Source organism: Topomyia yanbarensis, chromosome 1, assembly GCF_030247195.1.
Source record: "Topomyia yanbarensis strain Yona2022 chromosome 1, ASM3024719v1, whole genome shotgun sequence".
NCBI classification, from domain to species: domain Eukaryota; kingdom Metazoa; phylum Arthropoda; class Insecta; order Diptera; family Culicidae; genus Topomyia; species Topomyia yanbarensis.
In genome coordinates, this window is record NC_080670.1 from 50000994 (window position 1) to 50006555 (window position 5562).

The following is a 5562-nucleotide window of genomic DNA, read 5'->3' on the forward strand; positions in this document are numbered from 1 at the left end:
GAGGATGTTGAAAATATGCGCCAGTTCGGCATTTTTAGAGCAGCCAAAAGATCCAGCCATCAAAAATATATCCAGTTGGCGGTTTTATTTTGTTAAGTAGTTTTAGAATAGCATTTCTATATATTACTATACTTTTATAAGGAAACAATAATGTGAAATGAATGTTATTTTATTTTTTTTAATTCAGAAATAATTCTATTGACAGTATTTTTTATTCTGGCGCGAATTTCATGAATGGGTATTTTTTACGCATTTTGTTGTAACAGTTCTACGAAAAACAATGGGTGAAACATACCCAGGTTGACGTACAAGGTCTGTACTCATTTATGGGTACAGACGCTTTACCCATTTAATGGGTTATTCCACTTTTATTGAAAATGAGTAGCACAGATAACAGACGTTTAGGCTAGAACAAAATTTCTTCAAAAACATGTGTAAACTTTCAAATTGATAAACGTTGGAAATCCGTGTTTCACTATTGCCATCTGCGCAACTGTTTACTATACGTGTTTGACAGCTGCACTCTAACTGCATTGCATCGATCATTGCGCCATCTACAAACGTTTGCCAAACATGTTTTAGGCGTCTGATTTATTCGGAATCTCAGTAGCGGGTATTTATTATCGAGCCTAAACGTCTGTTATCTGTGGTAAACCTTTCCTTTCGAGCTCGGGAATAAGAATATATTGGCTCAAATGGTACGTTTCCCGTATATAATCGGGGATTTGTGACTTGCCGTATCATCTCATCATTTCCTGAGCGGACAGAAAGGAGAAGCAGGAGGGAAGCAGTAGAATTGGAAGGGTCGAACAAATAACAGCACGCAAGCAAGTAACAGCAGTAACTCACAAACAGCTCAAATCGCCTGCGAGCCTAAAGCTCTTTACCACATTGGATGAGAAACTTTAGTATGTCTTTGAGTTTCAGTCGTACAAACATGGTATCGTTTATACGTAAGGACAGCCGAAAAATCGAAATCGCAATTGTGCTACTGCTGGGCAGTTGTATATCAGATGATATGACATTCCGTAGTCGGATTCACAAAGATCACATGAACAAGACTCAGCGCGCAGAATAGTTGCCATGTGATAATTGAGTTTGCAGTGGCCGGTTAAAGCCCTGGTCAACATGCCCCCCATTGGAGTTTCGGAAAATGCAGGTGATTTTTCGAAATCACTGAGCACGTTTGTTCTAGAAACGTCTTTGTTTGGCGACACGCTTGTAGATTTCTCCAATAATTCAGGTGTTCGAACGAAGCCCAGAACAGTATTTTTACTCTTATTCAACTTGTCGAAATTAGCAGGGCGGGCTCAAGACCAACAAAGTCAATTGCTGCACCTGCGCTGGACAATTCATCAGCCCATTCATTTCCAGTAGTACCGGAATGTCCGAACACTCTGACAAGTTAGATAGTGTTGACAATGCTTAGTTCTTCGATTTGGGTTCGGCACGCGATCATCAGTTTGGACCGTGATTTGTTTGAGCTAAGGGCCTCGATTGCAGCCTGACTATCGGAGCAGAGGTTTATAACTTTTCCGGACAAGCTCTGTTGCACCCCGAAGGCCGATTGCACCCCAACATAATCGCAAAGATTGCTGCTTGGAATACAGTACAGTATCTACCTAGCGAGTGAAATTGTTCCAATCTCATTTCACGACAGTAGACACCAGCACCAGTACGTTCCTTTGTCAGAGAACCGTCAGTGTAACAGACAACTTGCGTTTGTTGTTGTCTATCCATACAGCTCGACAACCACTCCTCTCGAGAAAGAATCTTCACATGGAATGTCCTGTAAGTAAAACTACATGTCAATGCAATATTGTTGGGAGCAAGGATATGTGCACCCCATACAAACATTTGTGACCACAGCCGTGTATGACTGGTAGCAAGATGAATATGGCTACTGTTCCAAAGCCCAGTAACCTGCAATCTGTATGCACATGATAGAGCTTCTTTTTTGAGGTGTATGTAATGGTTTGATATTTAGAAGGGGTTCAAGGGCAACAGTCGGAGTGATGAAAGCACCAGTCAACGCCATAAGCGCCATTCTGTGCAGGTGGTTTAGCTTTAACTGGACTGTCATCACTTCTCCCCTCTGCCACCACACAAGGCATCCGTATGACAGTATTGGACGTACAAGTGTCGTGTAAATCCGTTAGATCTTTGAGACCCCAGGTCTATCCAAAAGTTCGTCTGCACTGCCCGAACGCCATGCACGCTTTCTTGACGCTGAACTCAGACCAATTCAGTTTGAAATCCAATATAACTCCAACGTATTTGACTTGATCTGCACACAGCAGCTCAGAATCAAAGTGCTGCCCCGGTTGTTATTAGCTTCTTCGTGAAAAGAACTGTTGAAGTTTTTTTTGGGTCAACTAATAATTTAAGGGGTTACACCACTGTAGAGCGAGAAAAAATATTTCGAGAATTTTTCCTGACAAAATAAAGAGGTAGATCTTGTTAAATGGAATTTATAACATCAGTATTGAATCACACAAAATAATTTTTTGGAGCAATTTCATCACAAGATGGCGGCTGTGCATCATTTCCTCCATGTTATTTTCTTTGAAAGGGGGCCACGGCGGTAATCGTCAGCAAAGCCGTAGGTTGGAAATCCAAGCTGATTGAGTTTCTTCGACAATCAGGACCTTGAGGACAACCGCAAATACTCATCTTCCGTATCTCAACCTGTCGCAGCGATGAGCAAAGAATGCTTTTACTAAGCATTGCGTTTATCCAACTGGAGATACATGCAGATATCCTATGACCGCGCGTACTTTCAATATCTAGGAATATCAAGCTAGATTGCTTGAGCAAGGATTTTTTAAATTTGGAAACAACATTGTGAAGGAGAGTGATCGTAGATTCCACACACTGATATGCATGTTGCATTTTGTGCAGTGGATATTCATCTAAACTACCTTTCCTGATCTGATGATCGATTATTCGTTCCAAAGCTTTAAACTGAAAGGCTTAAAACTTTTGGCTTCTTCACAGCTTGAGCACCCCGCTCTGATAATAAATCTAAGAGTTATTTCTCGCCATTCTTTCGGGATATACCTGGTAGCTAGACTAAACGCATCATCTTTTTCAAGGCATATTTAAGAATACCAAATCCCTTTTGCAGAAGCACCGGAAACATTCCATCTTTTCCGGGTGATTCGTACAGAGAAAAGCTATCGACTGCCCACTTGACCGATTCAGTGGTACCCAATGTGATCAGCTTCGGATCGATACAACCTGGAAAGTGTGCGTTGAAGAGACAAATAAGAACATCTCTTTCGTCCAACACAAAAAGACCGTCTCTGGGTTTTGAGGGGTTCATCTGAAAAATTTTCGATTTTGAGATAATTCTATTTAATCTACTAGCCTCGTTTAGACTAGAGATATTAGTACATAGGTTTTGCCAGCCAGTCCGCTCTGCAGATCTAAAACATTTCTTTTATGCACTACGCGCTGAACTGGAAGCCCTGGAGTCATCACGCTGACGCCGGTTTCAAACTCTTCTCATATCCTTCTTCTTTTTCAAGCTCAGCCCTCTACCAAGAGGTTCCCCTAGTGAATTCAACAGTATAAAGTGGACAAACTTCTTCGTAGGATGCTACTACGAATGAGTTTGTCGTATCCACGGCGTCATCTGAGTCGTCTAGTTGACTAATTATTCGAAAATATCCATGAAATTTAGTCGCCAAGTTTTCCAAAAAGAAGTCCCAGTTTGTAGATTTAGGATTACGATATGTTACCACATTGAGGATGACATCAAGATGATCGAAAATTATATATATTTATGGTCGGATAGCCACGGTTCAGTTTCATTTGGAACCTGCCAATTTCCCAGCTCAAGCGGAATTCATTCAGAGCAAAGCGTTACATCTAACACCGCCTCTCTCGTAGACCTCGCAAAAGTTGGTCGGTTTCCCACATTCAGAATATGCAGATTTGTACTACTAATGTACTCCATCAGTTCAGAGCCTCTCGGATTGATGTCTGAGCTTCCCCCTAATGATGCGATGAGCATTTGCATCACAGCCGATAATGAGCGGAAGCCTATTTCTGCTACAATACGACACAACGCTTTTGAAATCATCAGAAGGAGATGATTCGTTATGCGGTAGATATTCTGAACAATATATAGGGTAACAGTTCAGCTGAAATGTGAAAACACGATTAAAATTTTTCAATTCAATGCTTCCTATTAAACCATGTCACTCAGAATATAACGGGAGTTGCTTTTTAGCATGATAATTTCAGTGTTATTTTAGCAATATTTCAATTTGTTATGAGCTTGGAAAAATGTACAAATCCGCTGATAAACTTCAAAATGTTTATCCAGAATAAATCTTAGCTGAAAGAAGACGGAGTCAAAAAAATGAATTTGTTTACCTTTTTTTGTGATTTTGTACGATTACAAACAATTTTATTTCATCACAATTGTAAGTAGTGGTTTACCCACTACTCGGGTTCTTGTTTGCCCGGCGGACCCTTCTTTTCAGGGCGGCCTAAGTGTCTATACAAGAATTTCGGAATTTCGTAACACAACAAAAAAGGTAAACAAACAAATAAATTACGTTTAACGTTTTTTCTGCCGAAACTCTCCTCTGCTGGTCGTTCCTTATAGTCTGCTGCTGCTGACGACGACGGGAAGTCGGCGGTTTTTTTCCCTCCGGACGGAACTCCAACGGCCGTGTTCTTCTGCTGCTATCACTATTAGCTAGAGAGGTGAGCCTTGCTCCTTTGTTGGAACCTCCCTAGCGGCGGTGGTGATGTCACCGGAACGATCCTGAAAGTCACCGTAGCGATCTTCCCAGGGGGAACCTTTGTCCGCCCTGCTTCGTTCTCCTTGGCGATTAACTGTGGAGTAGAGCTTGGCTCGTTCGACTGATCCTCCACAGTGAGAACGGCCGGTGTTCGGTTCCTTGTTAATTAGACGGGGTAGCGAAATTTGCAATTAACTAACCCCTTTTGGCGAACCGACACCACATTATACCTTGTGTCCGAACCACGGGCGGGCAATCTCGACGAGTAATTTTACCGTCGCACTCGCGCACTTCGCTACACTGCACATCAAAAAAAAAAAAGTAAAAACAGCTACACTGGCTATCGTGGCAGGAAACTACCCGAAAAAAGAGAACACTTATCTGGACGTCTATTTGATGCCGTGGTCCGTCACTAACTACGATGGCCGCCTTCCACCTCGACCGAAAACAAACACCAACCCGCCTCGTCGCATAACCAGCGCACACTTATTTTCGCAAGAGGATAGCGATAGCTTAACTAAACCTTATGCTAATTATACACAAATGTCAAACAAAAATTACTATATCTATCTGCACAAACAAAATTGTTCACAAACGCGAAAATGAACGGAAATTTACAATTAAATGTGAACGGTATCTAACAGCGGTGAGCATAATAGTATGTAAACAAATATACTCTACGGAGAGAGTTTGCAAAAATAGCTATATTTTCACCCAGTGCCAAATTGTTACCTTGACGGGTTACACAATTTTATATCTGTGCTATTCTCATATCCCCGAAATGCATTCATCAGGAATTGGTGGA